Genomic DNA, 24,681 nt, shown 5'->3' on the forward strand with positions numbered 1-24,681 from the left:
CTAGGCCAATATTTTTATCTTGCTAATTATGAAAATATGTACAATATTGAAGAATACTAAATGTTCAAACATTCTTATTCTTTTTCTGTGAAAAATAAATACAGACTGAGATTATGTTTCTGTTTCAAACTTTACAGGTAAAAGTACAAATTGGAAAATTATGTTTAAAAGTTAGTGGAAAATTCACCAAACTCTATTAATAGTGATATTGAAAAAGATGTGCTTTTTCCTAGAATTGCTCACTAGTTTTTCTCAACATGTATTATGAAAAATTGCAAATATAAAGAAAAGCTGAAGGAATTATATTTAGTTTGCTATATTATTTCTGCCAGGAAAAATCCCACAGACAATTTTCTGTTTTGACGTATGTATACACTCATGAAACCACCACCTCAACCAAGAAAATGAACTTATTTATCTCCCACAAAAATTTCATTCTGCCTCTTTGCTTTACTTCTTTCCTAACCTTCCCTTTTTCTTCTATCTTGCCCCATTTTGGGGAACTACAGATCTGCTTTCTGTCACTATATATTTGTTTGCATTTTGTGGAACTTTATGAAAATTAAATAATACAGTATGAACACTTTTTTGTCTGACTTCTTTCACTTAGCATAATCATTTTTTATTTCATCCATATTGTTGCATGTGTCAACAGTCTGTGGTTTCTTATTGCAGAATGCTATTCCATTCTGTGGCTATAACACAGTTGGTTTTTCCATTCACCAGTCAGGAAACATTGAGCTGTTCAGAGTTTTGGGGTGTTACATGTAGATCTGCTATGTGAAAATTTGTGTACAAATCTCTGTGTGGGACATACACTTTTATTCTTGCTTAAATATCTAAGAGTGAAAATGCTTTGCCATTTGGTAAGAAATTGCTCAATTTTTTCCCAAGTGGTCGTTTCATTTTACCTTCCTACAACCAGTGTAAAAGTCTTTTATCAGATAAATGGTTTTCCTTTATTTTTCTCCACTCAATGATTTGACTTTTTATCTTTCAAAGCCTAGAAGCTTTTAATTTTTATGTAAAATGTATCCACTTACCAATTTACTAATTTAGATTTGCCAACGTAAAGATTTTCTCTATATGTTCTTCCACATATTTTCTAGATTTAGATTTTCAATTTAGTCTACAACACACTTTGAATTAATTTTTGTAGATGCTGTAAAGTATGCATTGAAATTTATTTTTTTGCATATATATATTCAATTTTCCCAGCATCAATTGTTTAAAAGGCAATCTATTCTCCACTGAATTATCTGTATATCTTATTTGATAATCAACTGAACAGATATATGTAGGTCTATATCTGGAGTCTTTATTCTGTGCCAATATTCCTTTGTCTTTCTTTATGCCCACACTGTCTTGATTATTGTGGCTTTATAAGAAGTCTAGACATCACGCAGTATAATCTCTTCATCTTTGCTTTTTCTTTCTAAATGTTTTTCTCTTTTTTATTTTTCACTGATTTAAGTTCTTTGCCTGTAGTATCAATTGTTATCCTATTGTTATTCAGTCTTCTCACTAATAGCAAAGGTATATTTCTAAATTTATTTCTGTCAGCAGTGTTTTGTAGTTTGCCATGTAGAGGTTTTGCATATCTTTTGCCAGATGTAACTCAATTCAGGGAGAATAGTGGGCTTCAATTGAGTTCCCCCTGTCATTGCCTGGAAACTGTCTCCAGAGAGTAAAGTGGGCAATCATAGGGCTCCTTCATCTGCTTCCTGTATCTTTGGCATCACTGTCTCCTGTTGCTTGTGGTCAATGCCATGAAAACCATGGTTTTATATATTTTGTTCAGATTTTAAAATTAATTTAGGTTGGAAGATACCTGTTAACACCAGTTTGGCTGGAAGGAAAAATCCTGTGATAGATTTTGAACAAGAAAGCTATTAGATTTTTCAACAGGTGTTTGCCTTTGGTTCAGAGAAGCAGCTTACTGTTAAACCATAGAGACAATGTGATCCTCTGTATTTGAAATTTACTAAAGGCATTTACCATCTCTTCTAAAATTTTTTCATCCTAAAAACCAATTATGTGCCTGGCACACAGACAGCTGAAAGGCTCCTTAGGTCCCTGATTAGAGAGATAATTATATAAATAATGGACTTTATCATCCATTAATATTCATAAAACTTAAATATTTAATACATATATAATTTGTTTTAATTATTTTCTTAGCATAGATTTATTTGACCTAAATAGATTTAGTGAATATATAAGTATAAACTTTTCAAAAATTCCTACAGTTTCCTAGCCAGTGTTAAATGATAAAATATGGGTTAATCTTTTACAAGTTCTTGAGAAGTATAGGCTACACACTAATGACTAATAATTTTCTATAAACTTTATAATAATTAAAAAATTACACTTCTTTTAAAAGATTCACATTATCTTAGTTGGTCTTTGCTAAAGAGAGTTACACACTTTTTTTTTTTTTTTTGCGGTACGCGGGCCTCTCACTGTTGTGGCCTCTCCCGTTGCAGAGCACAGGCTCTGGACGCGCAGGCTCAGCGGCCATGGCTCACGGGCCCAGCCGCTCTAAAGCATGTGGGACCCTCCCGGACCTGGGCACGAACCCGTGTCCCCTGCATCGGCAGGCGGACTCTCAACCACTGCGCCACCAGGGAAGCCCAACACACTTTGTAAATGATGTGTTACTTAAATATATTAAGTAAGATGAAAATGAATTAGGTTTTTTGCCTTTATTTATTGAAAAAATCTAAAAGAAATATATTTCTCATAATGTTTTCTAGTCAAGTCAAACCAAAAACTCTACTTTGTAAATGACATTTTTAATACTACGTTTTATCTCCTATTTTGCTAGCCCTTGGTTTTAATAAGATTCTTTTAAAATAGATCATCTGCTTTAGGGAATAAAGGAAAAAGCCAAGATTCATGATTTATTGTTAGCTGAAGGAAGAATAATGGGTATCAGACTCATTGGCAACAACTCCAGCATTGTAGTGGTATAGAGTCTTGAAGTTCTCATTAGCTGTGCCATTCTGCTTTGAAAGCCTAATTCCCAGTACTTCTTCATTCAATTCTCATATGTTCTCATAAAAAGAGACTATTATAATAATTCTTTTCCAAGAAAATCTAAAGTCCTTTAACTATGAAATCTTACCTCCCATCAGAGTTCTTAGACCACATAATTTGGAATTTAATATTAATCTTTCCACAACTGTTTTTATGTATTAAACTCTCCTCTCCAGGAATATTATATGTTCACTGAAGGTGGGGCTATATCATATCTTTGTGATTTTGTTATACTTTTTCATGTATTCACTATTGAAGCAATTAAGCATTATTTTTCTAATACTACTAATAATATTAAATGTTTGCTGAATGCAGTTGAATTGAATAAAGGGGATATGATTGCTCTATTGAGTATGAATGGAAAGTGTATTGCATTTAAATATTCAAGTGGCCCATTGCTTGGCATATAAAATACTATGCACAACACTCTTATATACTCTCTTAATTGTGAACTAGTACCATGTACCCCTATTCTATACCACTTTTGAGATATTTAAATCAGATATTTAAATGCAGAGAAATTGGAGAAATATTTGAAGGCAAATAGAACACCCCTGGTCACCCTTTTCAGATTTAACTTCTTCCCTCCACATATTTGGACAAAGAAATGATTTGACTTTTCTAGCCAAAAAGTTGTATTGAAATAAAGTGAGACTTTCCTTCTATATATGCTTTCATTAAATGCCATACTAGATTTGGGACTACACTAAATTTGGGAATTCTTTATCTCAATACAAAGAAAATGAAAGAACTGGCTTTGAAAAGAAAGAGAAAATAAAGAGAAATCAATATTCTTAGATCAAATTTTATAACTTGTGTATGCATGTATTCTAACTCTAGTATGATTAGTTACATTAAGAAATACCTGCTAACATTGTTTCAGCCTCTAATAATATTCTGTATTTCCAATGAGGTATTTTGAGCATTACCTGTAGTTTCTGGAGAACAGCTGATGACAAAACTCCTGCTATAACTCAGATTAATTAATCAATTTTAGTCCTCCATGGATCCAAATGATGAAGAAAATGTATCCACTTAAAACTAATTCTAACATAAGCAACGATGGCAAAAAGAAGTTTATCTAGCATTTATTTACTTCTTTCCCAATATTCTGTTGTGGTAAAATACATGTAACAAAATGTATCATCTCAGTCATTTAAAAATTTACGGTAATAAATAGAATCAGAGTCGTGTGTAACCATCACAACCATCAATCTCCATAACTCTTTTCATCTTGTAAAACTGAAGCTCTGAATTTGTTAAACTCCCCATTCCTCCGCCCTCCAGCCCTTGGCAAACACCTTGCTGTTTCTATGATTTTTGACTTCTCTAAATATGTGATATAAGTGAAATCGTACAGTATTTGTCTTTTTGTGACTGGCTCATTTCACTTAGCATAATGTCCTAAGGGTTCATCCTTGTTGTAGGAAATATAAAATTTTCCTTCCTTTCTAAGGCAGAATAATATTCCACTGTATGTATATATCAATTAGTCAATTATATGCAATTTATATCAATTATATTCCACTGCATGTATCAATATATCAATTTTGTTTATCTTTTCAAAGAACCAGCTCTTAGTTTCATTGATCTCTTCTATTATTTTTTTCAGTCTCTATTTCATTTATTTCTGCTCTGATCTTTATTCTTTCTTTCTTCTGCTAACATTGGGTTTTGTTTGTTCTTTTCTTAGATTGTTTTAGGACTCTGGGAGGGCTCACGCCAAGGAGTACTTCCTAGAGCTTCTGCTGCCAGTGTCCTTGTCCCCACGGTGAGCCACAGCCACTGCCCGCCTCTGCATGAGACCCTCCAACACTCGCAGAATGACAAAAGGTATTGTCGGGGCTTCCGGGAAGATGGCGGAAGAGTAAGACGTGGAGCTCACCTTCCTCCCCACAGATACACCAGAAATACATCTACACGTGGAACAACTCCTACAGAACACCTACTGAATGCTGGCAGAAGACCTCAGACCTCCCAAAAGGCAAGAAACCTCCCACGTACCTGGGTAGGGCAAAAGAAAAAACAGAGACAAAAGAATAGGGACGGGGCCTGCACCAGTGGGAGGGAGCTGTGAAGGAGGAGAGCTTTCCACACACTAGGAGCCCCTTCGCGGGCGGAAACGGCGGGTGGCGGAGGGGGGAGCTTCGAAGCCGCGGAGGAGAGCGCAGCCACAGGGGTGCGGAGGGCAAAGCGGAGAGATTCCCGCACAGAGGATCGGTGCCGACCGGCACTCACCAGCCCGAGAGGCTTGTCTGCTCACCCGCCGGGGTGGGCGGGGCTGGGAGCTGAGGCTCGGGCTTCGGTCGGAGCGCAGGGAGAGGACTGGGGTTGGCGGCGTGAACAGAGCCTGCAGGGAGCTAGTGCACCACGGCTAGGCGGGAGGGAGTCCGGGAAAGAGTCTGGACCTGCCGAAGAGGCAAGAGACTTTTTCTTACCTCTTTGTTTCCTGGTGCGCGAGGAGAGGGGATTCAGAGCGCTGCTTAAAGGAGCTCCAGAGGCGGGCGCGAGCAGCGGCTAAAAGCGCGGACCCCAGAGACGGGCATGAGACGCTAAGGCTGCTGCTGCCGCCACCAAGGGGCCTGTGTGCGAGCACAGGTCACTCTCCACAGCCCCCTCCCGGGAGCCTGTGCAGCCCGCCACTGCCAGGGTCCCGGGATCCAGGGACAACTTCCCCGGGAGAACGCACGGCGCGCCTCACGCTGGTGCAACGTCACGCCGGGCGGCGCCTCACGCTGGTGCAACGTCACGCCGCCTCTGACGCCGCAGGCCCGCCCCGCCCTCCATGCCCCGCCCTCCCCCACCCCCGCCCCCGGCCTGAGTGAGCCAGAGCGCCCGAATCAGCGGCTCCTTTAAGCCCGTCCTGTCTGAGCGAAGAACAGACGCCCTCAGGCGACCTACACGCAGAGGCGAGGCCGAATCCAAAGCTGAGCCCCGGGAGCTGTGCGAACAAGCAAGAGAAAGGGAAATCTCTCCCAGCAGCCGCAGGAGCTGCGGACTAAATCTCCACAATCAACGTGATGTACCTGCATCTGTGGAATACATGAATAGACAAAGAATCATCCCAAACTGAGGAGGTGGACTTTGAGAGCAAGATTTATGATTTTTTCCCATTTTCCTCTTTTTGTGAGTGTGTATGTGTATGCTTCTGTGTGAGATTTTGTCTGTATAGCTTTGCTTCCACCATTTGTCCTAGGGTTCTATCCGTCCGGTTTTTTTTTGTTTTAAAAAAATTTTTTTTTCTTAATAATTATTTTTTATTTTAATAACTATTATATTTATCTTACTTTATTTTATTTTACTTTATCTTCTTTCCTTTTTTCCTTCCTTCCCTCCTTCTTTCCTTCCTTCCTCCCTCCCTCCCTCCCTCCTTTCTCTCTTTCTTTCTTTGTACTTCTACCAATTCTTTCTTTCTACTTTTTCTCCCTTTTATACTGATCCGTGTGGATGAAAGGCTCTTGGTGCTGCAGCCAGGAGTCAGTGCTGTGCCTCTGAGGTGGGAGAGCCAACTTCAGGACACTGGTCCACAAGAGACCTCCCAGCTCCACATAATATCAAACGGAGAAAATCTCCCAGAGATCTCCATCTCAACACCAGCACCCAGCTTCACTCAACGACCAGCAAGCTACAGGGCTGGACATCCTATGCCAAACAACTAGCAAGACAGGAACACAACCCCACCCATTAGCAGAGAGGCTGCCTAAAATCATAATAAGTCCACAGACACACCAAAACACACCACCAGACGCAGACCTGCCCACCAGAAAAACAGGATCCAGCCTCATCCACCAGGACACAGGCACTAGTCCCCTCCACCAGGAAGCCTACACAACCCACTGAACCAACTTTAATCACTGGGGACAGACACCAAAAACAACAGGAACTACGAACCTTTTTGCACCCTGCAAAAAGGAGACCCCAAGCACAGTAGGATAAGCAAAATGAGAAGACAGAAAAACACACAGCAGATGAAGGAGCAAGATAAAAACCCACCAGACCTAACAAATGGAGAGGAAATAGGCAGTCTACCTGAAAAAGAATTCAGAATAATGAATAGTAAAGATGATCCAAAATCTTGGAAATAGAATAGACAAAATGCAAGGAACATTTAATAAGGACCTAGAAGAACTAAAGATGAAACAAACAACGATGAACAACACAATAAATGAAATTAAAAATACTCTAGATGGGATCAATAGCAGAATAACTGAGGCAGAAGAACGGATAAGTGACCTGGAAGATAAAATGGTGGAAATAAATACTGCAGAGCAGAATAAAGCAAAAAGAATGAAAAGAACTGAGGACAGTCTCAGAGACCTCTGGGAAAACATTAAACACACCAACATTCGAATTATAGGGGTTCCAGAAGAAGAGAAAAAGAAAGGGACTGAGAAAATATTTGAAGAGATTATATTTGAAAATTTCCCTAATATGGGAAAGGAAATAGTTAATCAAGTCCAGGGAGCACAGAGAGTCCCATACAGGATAAATACAAGGAGAAATACGCCAAGACACATATTAATCAAACTGTCAAAAATTAAATACAAAGAAAACATATTAAAAGCAGCAAGGGAAAAACAACAACACACAAGGGAATCCCCATAAGGTTAACAAAAGACGTAAATAGACATTTCTACAAAGAAGATATACAGATTGCCAACAAACACATGAAAGAATGCTCAACATCATTAATCATTAGAGAAATGCAAATCAAAACTACAATGAGATATCATCTCACACCAGTCAGAATGGCCATCATCAAAAAATCTAGAAACAATAAATGCTGGAGAGGGTGTGGAGAAAAGGAAACCCTCTTGCACTGTTGGTGGAAATGTAAATTGATACAGCCACTATGGAGAACAATATGGAGGTTCCTTAAAAAACTACAAATAGAACTACCATATGACCCAGCAATCCCACTACTGTGCATATACACTGAGAAAAACATAATTCAAAAAGAGTCATGTACCAAAATGTTCATTGCAGCTCTATTTACAATAGCCCAGCGATGGAAACAACCTAAGTGTCCATCATCGGATGAATGGATAAAGAAGATGTGGCACATATATACAATGGAATATTACTCAGCCATAAAAATAAATGAAATTGAGCTATTTGTAATGAGGTGGATAGACCTAGAATCTGCCATACAGAGTGAAGTATGTCAGAAAGAGAAAGACAAATACCGTATGCTAACACGTATATACGGAATTTAAGAAAAAAACTGTCATCAAGAACCTAGGGGTAAGACAGGAATAAAGACACAGACCTACTAGAGAATGGACTTGAGGATATGGGGAGGGGGAAGGGTAAGCTGTGACAAAGTGAGAGAGGCATGGACATATATACACTACCAAACGTAAGGTAGATAGCTAGTGGGAAGCAGCTGCATAGCACAGGGAGATCAGCTCGGTGCTTTGTGACCGCCTGGAGGGGTGGGATAGGGAGGGTGGGAGGGAGGGAGATGAAAGAGGGAAGAGATATGGGAACATATGTAAAAAAAAAAAAACGCTATTGTCATCAAAATAAATAAATAAATAAATATACTAGTATAATTCTAGGTGAAGTTCTAAGAAAAAAGATTAAATCTAAGATTAATATGTCCTTTTTTGATTGTCAAGATCTAATTTTATAATATAGGTAGATATTAAAAAAATTTTTCCTATGAACTTTTACATCTCTATATATTTATATATTTCATGTTTTGTGATAGGGAATTCTGGATATTTAGTGTAGTATTTTAATTTACACATTTAAAAAGTTCTGGAAATATGTTTCAAATTTTCTGGTTTCTTTGCACTTATTCACAATCCCCAATTGACATTAGGGATAATTCTTTCTTTCTCTGTTATAGCAAGAATGTAAGTCAAAAACACATACCAAGTAAAATAAAATGTTATATTAAAATAAAATATTATATTTTCTGTATTAAAATAAAATGTTATATTTTCTGTCAACACTCTTTGTATGAAAAGCTGTAAGTTGAACTTTAAGTTGCACATCAGAATCACCTGTTAGGTGTTGTTTTTTTTTTTTTTTGCGGTACGCGGGCCTCTCACTGTTGTGGCCTCTCCCGTTGCAGAGCACAGGCTCCGGACGTGCAGGCTCAGTGGCCATGGCTCATGGGCCCAGCCGCTCCGTGGCATGTGGGATCTTCCCGGACTGGGGCACGAACCTGTGTCCCCTGCATCGGCAAGCGGACTCTCAACCACTGCGCCACCAGGGAAGCCCCAGCTGTTAGGTTTTTAAAAAATATACTTTTTTGAATCTCCACCATCAATGATTCTTGTGGTGGGCTTCATCCATTTTCTTTTTCTGTGTTCCCCAGATTATTCTAACACATATTCATATTTGAGAACAACTGATTTTAAAAATGTAAGAGTTTTTGTACTCATTTAACGTGTGAGTTTCAGTTATTAGGTAATAACTCACCAGTAAATTATCTAACATCTTCTCTGCATCATCTGTTAAGATCATTAGAGGTCTGGTTGGAATAAATTAGAGCACTTGACAACCATAGAATATATGTCCTGGACCCCTATAGCCCTAAGGAACATTGGGCATATTTATCATTATCACAGACAACATGCAGGGTATAATCCAAAAGTTTGAGTTTCAAAAGTTACGTAAACTTTTTTTTTTCTTTCTAATGAATCATCTCACATCTCTTACATTGTAAATTCAGAGCCCTATTGGTTTGCTAGTGACCAGAATTACTTAATGCTGCTTCCTAAGATTCCATTTTACATAGAATTAATAAGTCAATACATGGGCTTACTTTATTCACCGAGAAGGACAGATTAGATAGAATAATATGAACAGGGAGTGAGAGATTCCTAAAGTGTGTGTCAAGTTGATTATGGGCAATAAAGCCCCAGAGCAGAGACACAATAATGATTTCTAACAAAGATCAGCATCAAACCAAAGGTTAAGACAATTTACAGTACAAATGTTTATAAAAAAACTGTTAAAGAAAAAAAGTCATAAATTTCCAGCTAACCTAATGATGCATTAACTAATGACCTGCTTCATAAGAATATACTGTGACTTTGGAAAATAGGCTTGTACTTAAATGGTTATTTTATATCATCCATGTATATAAAAAATAGTTTCCAAAGTAGGATTAACACTGATAAAAGCTGTCCTATATAACATAATAAAATACTAACACTAGAAAACAAAGAAAGAGCAACTTCCAAAGCTACTTTATCATTCCCTGAAAAGAACTGTTCAATATCCCACCTGCTTAATCACTAGCTCATATTGCCAAAGGGATGGACCTAACAGTTTGTTTTGAGTGGTATATCTTACAAGAAGTAAAGACACTTGACCCACTCTCAGTGCCTATGACAAGAACATCGACCGTACATCACAATGATGGGAGTGATACTCAGTATACTTTCCTTTATCTCTCTCCTTCATCTTTGTCTCTGTTCCACTCTTCAGTTTCTCAATTTGAATGTTGCTAATATTTACAGATTTACTTTTGAGGTTTAACATCAGAATTCAATGTTGACAACATCTTCTTGGCATTGAATTAGCCAATACATTTCAACAGTTTCAAAATATTACTTCAGCTCTATTATGTTTCAGATATCATTTTAATTTATTTGCATTTTGCTGAGTGTAAAACCTCTCTGTAGTTTGAAAAGTACAATAGAAAGTATTAATATAAATTGGATATATGTGTTGAAAAGTAGGTTGTATCAATCGAATACAATTGAACATGTTCAAGAAATTTAGCTTTGGGAACAAATTTTAAATCATAGTAAATCCAGTTTTAATATGTATTTATATTTTCTTGCATGTCTTTACCTTAAGTCGGATTAGTAGGTTTATTATTTTTTAATTTTTATTATTTTATTGCAGTAAGAATATTTAACATGAGATATACCTTCTTAATATGTCTTTCGGTGTGTAATACAGTAATGTTAACTAGAGGCACAATGTTTTACAGCAGACCTCTAGAACTTAATCAGCTTATATAACTGAAACTTTATACTTGTTGAAAATAGCAAATCCTATTTCTCCTTCCTCTAGTCCCAGGCAACCACCATTCTGCTCTTGGCTTCTACGTGTTTGACTATTTTAGAAACCTCCTATAAGTGGATCAGGAAATATTTTTTCTTCTGTGACTGGTTTATTTCACTTAGCATAGTATCCTCAGGGTTAATAGATGTTGTCACATAGGGCAGGATTTCCTTGTTTTCTAAATGTATATACACCACATTTTTTTCGACAGCTGGACATGATGCACTGGGTGAAAGAAAGTGCTGTAAATGGACTTTTAGTAGTACGTTGGTGAGGTATGGGGACCTGGGAAGCATCCTATGATTAGTCTATGATTAGGTCCTATGATTAGGTCTCAGCATGGATTATGCATTTCAATTGGGCAGGATGGCTAAAGTGGGCTGGTATTTCCTTCTCCCACGTGGAAGGCAACAATTGACTAGAGTTGAATATATCCCTTCCCCGGGTCCGTTAGGCTCTGATAAAACCCCAACAGGTTAAGCTCCAATTAGTTTCTCTGAAGGCAGAGCTTGTTAAGAACGGAATGCTCTAGCACGTTTCAAAATGCCTTTTTACTGTCCTCCTGTAGGAGGCATGAGGGAACTTTTTTATTATATTCACTGTGAGAACAAGTTCAAGCTCCTGGAAGAAAAAATGAGTGGGGCCCCCTATGACAAGGTCTCCCTGGAGTTTTGACTCAGTTTTGTCCACACTGAGCCTTCAGCCATTTGTTAATTACAGTTCAGGTTTCCTTACACTGGCAATGGGTCCCTCAGCAGTTTCCGTTTGTGGGTTTCTACTCAGCTAAGTTGTGATTCTCATTATTCGCGTCTTGGGCTCTCCAATTTTGCATGGTGTGGTGTTAGAGTCTGAATGTTTGTGCCCCCAAATTCATATGTTGAAAGTCTAACGCCCAGGGTAATGACGTAGAAAGTAGGACTTTGGGAGGTGATTAGGTTATGAGGACCCTCAAGAATGGCATCAATGCCCTTATAAAAGGCCCAAGAGAGATCCTTGTCCCCTTCCACCTTTTAGGACACAGAGAGAAGTCAGCAGTTGTAACTGGGTCCTTCACCAGAACCCAACCACACTGGCACCCTGATCTTGGACTTTCAGGCTCCAGAACGGTGAGGAATAAGCTTCTGTCATTTGTAAGCCATTCAGTCTATGGCATTTGTTATAGCAGTCGGAATGGGCTGAGATAAGCGCTCTGCCCTGGGACCTTACTTCTACTGTGGACCCAAGAAGAACTGGTACTTTTTCAGTTCAGTTTTTCACTTGGTGTTGGGACAAAGTGATGCTATCCAGATTTTGTAATTATTGGGCTGGAAGTTTGATTTTTTAAACAATAAATTTTTTCCTTAAAAATATCTTGTTGGAATAACCATAAACTGTAAGTACATTTAATCTATACGATTTGCCTTCATTTCACATGCAATCATCTCTATAATCTATACAACATGCCCTAAATTTCTGGCTAAGGAAATTGCTTTTAATTCTTTCTTAAGGATGTAAGAAATTCTGTGCTTAATACCAAGAGAATTTTTCTACTTCTTGCAATCAATTATTTCAGTTTTAGTTAGCACAATGATGAATTAAAATCTCTAATTAGTACAGACTTTTAAAACTTTAATTCCCACGAAGTGCCGTTAAATATAAATTGTTCAGACATTTAAACATCAGTCATATAAATCACATTAAAGATGCTACTTAGTCCCTGATTTATTTTAAAGAGCATTAAATCTTATTAACATTCCAGTTATCTACTCTTAATATTAATTATTATGGGTATTTGTGAGATACCTTGTCAACTTAAAGTCATCAAGGGATGAATGGCACATGACTGTCTTGCACCAGATATTTCTCTGGTTGTATATAATGCAAGTCTTGTATGGAAAGATAAAATATAGAATTTGACAGCCAGCCGCCTAAAATTAATTGAATATTTAGAAGAAAACATTTTATTTAGAATTTAGTATCCAAAGAAAAGTGTGGTATGGCTTCAGTGATAATATGGAAAAATGTATCATGTAATTACAGGAACATTTTTACTTCATAGTTTCGAGGGTTATCTGTATTACTTATAAGATATATGGACTATGATTTATTACATGATGGTACAGATTACATTGAACAAGGCAATAAAAGCAAACAGTTCACCACTAAGGTGACCTTCACATCCACAGCACTGCTAAACAAGTTCTTTTTGGAAAATGAGTGTTTGGGACCTTATCTTTACTAATAGAATCATTTATATTTGTAAAATAAATTTGAAAATGACACAAAATGCTTTTTTCCAATAAACCATAATATATTTAAAAAACTGAAATATTAACAGTAGGCTATACTGTATTCCAACTACATTAGCGGCCATTCTGTTCTTTGAATGATTCCTTGACATTATCACATTGGATAAGCTAAGAGGATTGTTTCTGAATATATCAGTAAAGCTTATTCAATTTTATTTCTTTATATATGGCTTCTCCCCACTTTTTGCTTTTCTATATATTTGTATCAAAAGGAAGAAATGCAATTAAATTATTTCATTAAAATACAGGCAAAAACTCAATTATTTTTTCCACTTTATGCATTTGTACCCGATATTCCTCCTTCATGGAATGTCTTTTCCATTCCTCTCTCCCTAATCCTAGTTTTCACTTCTTTCACATTGGGTTATCTCTGGCTACTGCGGCAAACATTAGGTTTGCTCTGCAGGACTGCAACAATTTTTGTCTGCCTTATTAACCTTGGCCTTATATTTTTACCTTTCCCAGCACGTAGTGAGCTTTCAAATAGGTATTGATGGAATTAATTGAAATATTTCAGAATGTACCGGCTTCTGAATAGATTATAAACCTTGTAAAGATGGGTACAGGTTTAATACTGTTTTTACATCCCTCTAACACTCCTAATTCCTAATTCCACTGCCTGCTTTTCAGTTCTCTGCAGTGATCTTTTTACTTCTCTGCAGTATTTGACAATTTAAGCAATACTGTAATCTTGTACTTTTTGTCCCCTGGATTTGACCATATCATTTTCTAGGCAATTTTGTTCATGTTTCTCCAGAAATGTCTTAGGTTTGGGTACTCTCAATTTTTTAATTTCTGCTTTGCTTTGCTTTCTTTCTCTATGTTTTATCCTGGCCAATCTTACTTGCTTCCATTACTTAAATTATTAGCTATTCCTTGACAAGAATAATAACGAGTAACTTTTATTACATGCTTTCCAGCTTCTAGAAACTTAATCTGCATTCTTTCACCAGACCCAATGACATAGATTCTCATACTGTTCCCATATCACAAATAAGGAAAATGAGAGATTACATCGCATGCTTATGGTGATGTAGTTAATTGTGTCGGAGTCAGGTTGCAGACCAGATTCTGAGCGTCTACTACCCTGTATTACATTACTCTCTAATTATTTTAGACTGTATCTTTCCAATGCTCAGATTTCTCCTGACCCACATCCCAACCGTCTATTAAGTATATCTATTTGAGATGCTTTACAGAGAAATCAAGTTTTACTCTTGAACGTGAACATTTGTTACAGTTTCTCTATGTTTCCTGCTCATTTAATGATGCCTCAACCATTCAGCTGTCTAAGCTAGAAACCTCACAAGTGTCTTTATTAAGCCTTTTCACCCTCTGCAGGTAGCGGTCCTCGAATCCTTCCAGTTCTACTGCAGAAATATCCTTGACATGACTGCTTATCCCTAATCCAAACGATCACTGTTCCTTTCTTAACTACACTGTTGTCATAGTTTTATCTTCAAATTCAACCTCAATGATGCTGGTAGAGTTATTTCTGTGGAAATATAGATTTGAATTTATCTTTTATTTAAAACCTTCCTTGCTTCCCTTATGTACATAATAAACTCCAACATTTTAATGGAAATATTCATAGCTCCAGTCTCTGTTTTAGCCTTGCTTCTTATAGCTTTCTCCCCAACTCCACTTCCAAGAAACCTATATTCTAGACCCCAAATATTTCTAACACAGTAATGAGTTGGTCACGCTCTTTGTTCCTCTGGGCCTTTACTCATGCTGTTCTCTGTCTGAAATATTATTTCCTTCCTTTCAACCCAGTGGAGTTCATTTATCCTTCAAGGCATAGCTCAAATTACATCTTCTCTCTAAGGCCTTTCTGCTACCAACTGCAACTCCTCCACCTTGGACAGAATCCATTACTACTTTCTTAGGGCTCCAAATCTCTTTGTACTCATCCTGACTGTAGAAATTATTACAATATATTTTATTGTTTTTTGTGCTTTGCGGCATGGCTGTATTCTCCCTTGAAAGTTAAAAAACTGGCTGTACGGCTTCCCTGGTGGCGCAGTGGTTGAGAGTCCGCCTGCCGATGCAGGGGACACGGGTTCGTGCCCCGGTCCGTGAAGATCCCACATGCCACGGAGCAGCTGGGCCCGTGAGCCATGGCCGCTGAGCCTGCGCGTCCGGAGCCTGTGCTCCGCAACGGGAGAGGCCACAACAGTGAGAGGCCTGCGTACCGCAAAAGAAAAAAAAAAAACAAAAACTGGCTGTAATCAGTTTTCTCTTTTAATCCTGAATATGAATACAAAAAGGTCAATATGAGGTAAGGAACAAAAATGTTTTCTATATATTGGACATAAAAATGTATGAAATATATATGTTTTCCTTTGGATTTTATTTCCTTCTGTTATGCTTATTAAGTTTAGCAAATTTGGAAATATTATTATAATGGTAACAGGACACAAAGAATTAGAATTAAAGTCATATAAACATTTATCTAACTTTATATGTATCTCTGAATGTTTGTATTTGGCCATTTGTTAATAATGACTAAAGACATAAGGTTTAATTTGTTGGAGTTTTCTAACCATATTTATACAAATAAAAATAATTTTATGGTTCCCATAGAGTCTGTGATATGAACAATTCTGTATCTGTTCCCTTTACAATTTTTCTTTGAGTTGTACCTATATCAGTTTGATTAATAATTGTTACTAAAAGTTATTTGCTTTAGATGTAAAATTTATTTACTGACTATTATCAACGGCTTTACTAAGTACAGCTGCAAGAAGTTTGACATAATTTAAGCATAAGGGCTTTGAGATGAGACAGACCTGGGATATAATTTCAGCTCTATTATTTATTCGTTGTTAGATTAAAGGCATGTATGTAACGCCTCTGAATCTCAGTTTTGTCTTCTGTAATATAGGGTAAGAATGACTTTTTGGAAACCTGTTTTGAGTATTAAAAATGATATACATAAAGGTCCTAAGCTAAGGCAATAGACGCTCCGTAATTGGTAGTTGTTAATATTGTTGCTCATATTACTATAGTGAATAGATCCTTCCTGTAGTGTTTCTAAAAAAGTTTTTTTTATTATCTTCAATATCATCATGAATTCTCCTGTGTCATGATTTAGGGGAGGGTTGTCTTCAGCATTTGATTGAATGATGTCTGATGTGTCAAAATGGAAGTTACGTGATGAATGTGGGTGTGGAAATCTCTGCCACACGGTTGATTTATGTGTGTTCCCTCTGAATCATCAGAGCAGCCTTACTAGCCAACGTGGAGGTTAAGTCACCTCCCTCTTCTGATTCTCAGTTGACAAGAGATTGAACATTGGAATGACAACACCTAACTTCTTTTTCCTTTCCTTTCTAAAAATGTTATTGGAGTATAGCTGATTTACAATATTGTGTTAGTTTCAGGTGTATAGCAAGGGGATTCAGTTACACATATACATATATTCATTCTTTATCAGATTTTTTTCCCATATAGGTTATGACAGAATATTGAGTAGAGTTCCCTGTGCTGTACAGTATGTCCTTGTTGGTTATCTATTTTATATAAATATCTATATAATTTAGTGGCTATTGCTTAATTCTAGTCCACTACCTTAATATGGGCTTCAGAATATCCTTAAAACAGTTGTGTAAAATGTTTTTTACATGTTACTGAATTTCATCTTAATTACATGTTTTTAGGAAAAAAATGAAGTGACTATTCTTTATAAGTTCTCATGCCTGTAAAAGGATTGTGCTTCTGATTCTTAATGTTTGGGGTAATTGCCTAATAATACAAAAGTGGGTGTGGCTATATCCCGTAACACACTAGAACAAAAGGAAATCGTTAAGGCTCCCATTTCATTGTTAAAGTTACATATAAACAAGTGAAAGATGGGGCTAGAGGGAGTCATTTGAGATGGGATTAGCATTGGAACAAAGAATCACTGTGGGAGAATTTGGATGCAGTGGTGAGAATAATCCAGTAGGTTTACTCACATTTGGGTTTTTGTTTCCTTATGTGCACCTGTCTATTCCAGCAGTTCTACTTATATTTTAGAGGCTTAGAGGTTGAGTTGCACTCCACAGAGCCTTGGTATTCCACTGATTTTTTTTTTTTTTTTTCAAGAGAAATTCATGTCTATTTTTTCAAGACTTTTCAATGATCTCAGTAATAGAAACGGAGAATGCCTAACCCAAAAGGTTGGTTTTGCTACTAATCTTTCCTCCTCTCCCTGCCAACCCCATTCCACTCCTGCACACCCCCTTTCCCCCACATCAGCATGTTAACCTTCCTATTTATTTTGTTTAAGCTAATTTCTTTTTTAAAATTGAACTAGAGTTGATTTACAATGTTGTGTTATACATAGGAATAACTCAACAAATATTCATCAGACAAATAGCAGATAGTTGCAATATTATGAGGAAAAATATAGCAAAGCAGGAGGATAAAATTCCCTGGTTAGTTTTGATGCAATTTCTAATAGGGTAATCAGAGAAGACTTAATAATAAGGTGGCATTGAAGAAAGCCCTGAGGAAATGAGGGAGAAATCCATGTGGGTACTGGAGGAAGCTCTGTAAGTAGAGAGAAAGCATGTGCAAAGACCCTGAGGTGGTGTATTCAAGGGAAACCAGGAACTCAGAGTAAGGGGGAGAGAATTAGGAGATAAAGTGAGGCCGGGTCATGAGGTATTTGTGGAAATTAAAAGTATGTTAGAATTTGCTCTGTATGAGCCAGAAAACGTTAGAAGAATTTGAGCAGAGGAATGCCATACCCTGGCGTCTATGTTGAGGGTGTACTGTAGGAGAGGCAAGGACAGGCACAGAGACTATGATTAGGTAGAAGTTTTTGCAATAAGTCAACTGAGAAATGATAATGGGTTTCTAGTGTCATTGGGGAGGTGAAAAGAGGTAGTTACACACTGGATATATTTGATGATGCAAGAGAAAGAAGGTATAGGTCAGAAATTTCAGGATTCAGGGTACAAGTAGAATGTTAGCTTACCTATGAGCAAAGACAATTGATCTCTGGGTAGAGACACAGGTGAGTTGGTGAGTGTGATGTTGAAAACTTGTGAAAGTTCTCTTCCAACTACTTACATTTCTTTCAGTGAAAAAGGAAAGAGAGACACTGAAAGTGAGAAAGTGGATGGAGATTTTAGAGCCTAGAAGAGAGGAGAAGTTGTAAAATAATTTGGGAGAGGAAATGGAGCATCTGGGAGGATAGAGGGACTTAGGAAAGTAGTACAATTACCAGATAGTAAGTAGCGACCACTTGAAGTTACTGGCTTTGATTTTAAAATCAGATCTTTTTTACATAGGTGTGTGTCTTTCTCTATCCATATTCTTCTGAGTAGATGAAGTACAAAATATGAATTGCATTGGATTTTAGTAGGATTCGAATTTTGTCCTGTGAACAGAACAAGTGCGTATAGTAAAGAGGGCAGGAGACCTGAGGGTCTGTTCAGGGAGTGATTTTAGAGATGGGCCATGTAATCCGCACTGGATAGGAGGGAGCTGAGGACATGAAGATCAGTTGAAGGTTAGTGAAAAGGTATCTTGGTGTAATTGAAGCACTTTCGTGTAAGGGTACCAGAGAGCATGACATTCAGAGAGTTAAGATGCTTGAAACTGAGATTGTGTAAGGTACGGTCATTTGTCACTACAGGTCAGACATAAGATTGAAGGAAGGAGAAGAAGAGGTTAAAATGGGGTAGAAGATCATCGAAAGAGAGGAGATTCAGATACAAGTAGGTGGATATTGAAATCAATATACTATATTATTTTGTAATAAAAGAGACAGTGTAAGATAGAATTTCATTAATTCATAAACTAAAATCATCGAGAAATGACTTTGGTTTAGACATCTGTAGATTACCGCAACAAGTCTGAGTTGATAACATCTGACCAAATGAAATTTAAAGACAGAGCTCTTAATCTCTCTCTTAGCAACAAACCATTGTATTCTTTGCTAGTTTCCATAGTACTCTGCTATCTTTATAATATATTATCTTCTACTCCTTTTTTTCCATAGAGAAGACCTTTATGACGCTAATGATTTACTTTTAGCTACTCTTCTTTTCCCAGAGTGAGGCTGCCCCCTGATGCGGCCCCCAGACACATTGTGGAAACTCTTGTAGCCACCCCGGTCTTACTTCAATGCTACTTGTGCTCACTCTTCTGGGATCCACTGGAGCAATATTGTTTCCAGGACATTAATAGCTTTGTATTCAAGTCCTATAAACAAAGAGACAAAACTGGGTTATATAATCAAATACACTTGGGGGAACATCAGTAAAATCGGTCTTAACCTCTCAGAGTCTTTAATAAATTGATGGGCTTTGTGAGTCTCTGAGACAGCTCTAATAAGCTCAGTTTCTCCAACATTTCGTGTCATCTTGGGGAATCAGCGTTCCTCAGAGCTAATATTTTGGTATATTCTGAACTGCAGCTGTGTAAACTTCATTTACTCTGTGCCTTAGCTTATGAATGAATGAATAATCATAATATCCCACACTTTTTTGTGGAAAGCAGACACTCTTTAATGTTCTTATATGTATATTAGCCTATTCAGTCCTCAATACAACCCCAAAATGTGGGTGCTATTATTGATCTCTGTATTTTAGTTTATATTTTATTTTATTTTATTTCTTAATTGTTTTCATTGCAGTTTCAATGACAGAGTCTTTCATGCAAGTTTCCATCATAAAAAACCCATTTTTATACCCATCATCACAAAGTCTAGGCCTGCACTGTCCAGTATGGTAGCCACTAGCCACTGATCTCTGCATTTGAGATGAATAAACTAAGGCACAGGGAAATTAAGTCACTACCCATATACTCACATGGCTGGTAAGGGGTAGAATTCTGGATCCTGGCAGTTTAGCTTCAGGGTATGTATTCGGCCCACTAATAATAAAAGGAAATTTAGGAAATTTCCTTTCCTAAATGGAAAGGAAGTGAGGATACAAAATGATGATCAGAAAACCAAAGATTAGGTATAGCAACAGTATATGTATTTCTTAAGACATGTGAAACAACTATAAAAGAACCAGTATGACAGCACCTTTTGTTTGGACTGATAAAATACAGACAGACCATTTGAAAATCTCTGCCTAATACACTTTGGTATGCAGAGCAGAAAGCCCAAAGACCTGATTGAAAAAGATTTCTATAATGGTTAAATCCCATGTATGTGGAAATAGCCCAGAAATAGTAATGACAATACAGAGCATTGGGTAAGACTTTGTTTATTTTTTAATGTTAAATTCCATGGAGATTGCAAACTCTATACAGTTAGATGTGAACTTACAGCATGTGTATGTGTGTGTGTGTGTGTGTTTGTACATATATGTGTGTTTGTTATTTTATTGTGTTTTTAATACCTTGTTGGATTATTGTATATTCTTATGTTGGCTGGGTTTGGAAAAACAGCCCTAGGTATTTAATCTTTGGGGGACTGATCGATTTTAATTATATTTGCTCGTAGTCAGACAAGCAAAGATGTATTGTTTTAGAACAGGCTTACAGTAAATCTCCACTAGTAGCTATAAAACTGAAGGTTCATAGACCCTACCACAAGTGCTCTAAAGCTAAAAGCAAAGTTGTTTGTACATAAATAAATTTGCTAAATTGTTCGCTGATATGGACATTTTTCTATGGAAGATTCTATATCATTCATTAGGTAACAGATCCTTTACTCCTCAGGCCTCCTGAGAGAGTAAAATTATTTCTTTCCAAAAGTGCGTGTGTGCATGAATATGTGTGTGTGTGCGTGTGCGTGTGATATCTGGTTTGGACACATCACGGCCACCTAAGATTTGAAATATGGCATTACGGGTGAAAGTAGACATTTAGATTGAGGTCCCCTTGACTTTGGATACATTCCGCTGTCTCCAGTTTATCCTGGGTGGTGTGATTTGAGGGAGTTTGAAATTGACTTTGCTATGTAAATTACAGGCCGTGGCATTTCTGTTGAACTACTTCAAATATAATTGAAGAGGAACCGGCTACAGTTAGAATCTATCTGCTCACAAACTTCTTATTTGGATCTTAAGTAGAAACTTCCTTTTTTTGTTGGTAAGTAATTAAATGGCATAGGGAAAAGAAGTGCTGAAGCTAAAAGTGATCCTCCCATCTTTTATGGGAAAAACACTCTAAAGAAAAAATATGCATTTTATGTTTTTTAATAATACATTATTTGGTTTCAGATCAAACCATGAGAGACAAATGAATGGAACTTGTGTTTAACATTAAGTTTCCCCTGAATAACTGTTAGTATCAATTACACAGCTATTGTGCACACTAGTGATTTTCTTATTTTTCTGCTCAAGTGGGAAGTGCATTTAGTATTGATGAAATGCTATCGTCTGAGCTTTTCCCATTGTTTGGATTATAATTTCAGTACTTCTTTGGTATGAAGAAAACAACACTAAAACTACTAAATAACTGCTCTTTTTGAACATGTTAATACCTGTTTATAATTATTTGGCAACTAATTTTAAAAGTATGTTGACTAATGTATTAAAGATCTCAAAGTCTTAGTTTATTCCATATTGCTCACTTGTTTTCAATTCATTTATTTGTAAAATTAAAAATGTACTGCATTATTTATTTTATAAGTCTTATCATTGATAAGGGTAAAACAATTCCACTGCAAGTACTTTTTAACAGAATTATTGCACAAGGGTTAAGTGTAAGTATTGACTAAATTTGCACCTGTTTTATAGTGGAATGTGCAGAAAATATTGACTGGAGTTTTCAGTGCTTATTGGTGCAAGGTCCGTAAGATTAGTTTTCTTTTAAAAAGCTTCATAAACCTCATATGTTTGCAAATTTTATTTCCTTCCACTCTGTATCTGACCTACTACTGGCTTCTTTATAAGTGTCCTTTGCTATATCCAGTTATAGAAATTTAGGACACTTTTATCCAATTTGCATAGTACTTGTATAAACAGTTCTCTTTCTTTATTTGGTATTTTTGAAAAAGCCCTTTTTCTTGGTATATATGTAATGTTACTATTCATTTAAAGATTTGTTCCAGAGGTTTTGTGCATTATCACTCAGCCCCTTATTTGATTATTTTAAAATGTTGTTGAAATTTAAATTTGTCCAATGGCTCTATATCTGACTTAAAAATAGTCTATTTTGGAGAATTAATGTAATGTAGATTTATCTTATATATGCTTGGAAACATACATACATATATGTGTTATATAATCTACATTTTCAGAATAGAATTAGTATAAATGAATAAAAAATTCTTACTTGTCTTTCTGGGTGAACAATGAAATTGCACACGAAATGCAATCAATTATCCAATGATACTGCACGAATGGAGAGTGAATTATAGGAAAAACAAACCAACTAAAGGGATGAGTAACAGCAGGACCTATTCGACATCATAAAGCTTGGGTCTTAACTTCTGTTCTCTGATCCCTAGGAGATTGTGGATAGAAGTATATTTCAACACAGGGAGATAAGCTCAGTGCTTTGTGACCACCTAGAGGGGTGGGGTAGGGAGGATGGGAGGGAGATGCAAGAGGGAGGAGATATGGGGATATATGTATACATATAGCTGATTCACTCTGTTATAAAGCAGAAACTAGCACACCATTGTAAAGCAATTATACTCTAATAAAGATGTTAAAAAAAAATTCGGGGAGGGTCTGGCCCAGACATTGTCAATCACCAAAAAAAAAAAAAAAAGTATATTTCAATATAATGATATCCTTTATAGTATTATTTACTTTTTGGAGTACTTAAAAAAACATTATTATGACAAACATTTCACTAAACTTCCAAATGTGTCCATGTCACACCAAAGGTGAAAAACCTTTATTGGATATAATAAAAATAGCTAATATTTTATCATTGCTGACAAAGTGACACCCACTATTTAAAAAGTTTTACTTATGTTCATTTATTAAATCCAACAATCTCAGGAGGTAGGTATCATTATTAGACTTCATTTTACAGAAGAGGTAACTGGATCACAGAGCGGTTAAATAATTTACTGAGAGTCACACAGCCATAACTGCAATTCTGGCTACAGAGATTGTATCTTAATATTTTAGTGCATATAGATATAATAGCAGCTTTTAAGATAAAATAAAAAATGTACTGGTGGCGCAGTGGTTGAGAGTCCGCCTGCCGATGCAGGGGACACAGGTTCGTGCCCCGGTCTGGGAGGATCCCACATGCTGCGGAGCAGCTGGGCTCTTGAGCCGTGGCCACTGAGCCTGCGCGTCTGTAGCCTGTGCTCCGCGGCGGGAGGGGCCCCGGCGGTGAGAGGCCCGCGTACCGCAAAAAAAAAAAAAAAAAAGTTACTGAATGCAAGTTCATGCACCCTTCACACAGTGAGGCCAAAACAAACCAATATGTCGGAGTTTGGAGCAGAGAAAGGTTTATTGCAGGGCCAAGTAAGGAGAACGGGTGGCTCTTGCCCCCCAAAACACTGAACTCTCTGAAGGGTTTCAGCAAAGCACTTTTAAAAGGCGAGGTGAGGGAGGGGTGTGGTTATTTGTTGCAAACTTCTTGGTGTTGGAATCCTTCGTTCTAGCAACTGTCCACGAAGGTCAGGTCACTATGTTCCTGTAAATCTCCAACAAGACAAATGTTATTCTCAGTTCTGCAACTTTTCATCTCTATATGAATGGGAAAATGTTATACCCTTAAAGGTCAGAGCCTTGAGAATGGGCTATCCTGTATGTTTCAGGCTGTAGGCAACATTCTTAACCTGTAGCAAAAGTGATAGAATACAAAGACTAAAGTAAAATATGGAATCAGATTTGTTCTTCCCTATTACAAAAATATAATGGATTTTAAAAGATGTCAGAACATTTCTTACAGATATGTTACTAGTATTTTAATATGATTTCTTAAAATATAAGATTTTAAATAACATTTTGTTTACTTATATTTGTACAGCAGTATATTTTGATTTGCATTTTTTAATCTATGAGAATTTCTATTCTCAGTTCAAAATCTCAATCAGTTACAACAGATTATCAATGAATCATGATGTGAGAAGAAGCACACAGACAAATATCAATGATACATAAATGCATTGTTTGATAGCATTACGCCACTGATCCTTCCTTACCTGATTACCTTCCAGCAATCCTCATGAATTGGTCTGCAGTACTTTTACTTAACCCCTAATGAGTCTGATATAATAGTCTGCAAATTGTTGCAGGTTTATATGACTCTTTTAGTTAATGAGGTACCATGGGCTTACTAAATGAATGCATCAATAAAACAACCTCTATTCCTCTATATTTGGCAGAAAAATGATTCACGTACTGTAACTACTGCATTTAGAGAGTAAATTTTAAATCACATAACTTCTAACCATGAGAGA

The 24,681-nt window shown here is 36.8% G+C and overlaps 1 long non-coding RNA gene across 1 annotated transcript in view; it reads right to left on the bottom strand.

Annotated features, from left to right (window-relative positions):
* Positions 1-19,500, bottom strand: part of LOC132425267 (uncharacterized) — a 97,483-nt gene extending 77,983 nt beyond the window's left edge. Inside the window, exon 1 of the long non-coding RNA XR_009519412.2 lies at positions 19,475-19,500. This is a non-coding gene — a long non-coding RNA (uncharacterized lncRNA). The remainder of the gene's footprint in view (positions 1-19,474) is intronic.
* Between the last annotated feature and the right edge of the window lie 5,181 nt (positions 19,501-24,681).

The sequence above is a fragment of the Delphinus delphis genome, chromosome 5 (assembly GCF_949987515.2).
Source record: "Delphinus delphis chromosome 5, mDelDel1.2, whole genome shotgun sequence".
Classification (NCBI taxonomy): domain Eukaryota; kingdom Metazoa; phylum Chordata; class Mammalia; order Artiodactyla; family Delphinidae; genus Delphinus; species Delphinus delphis.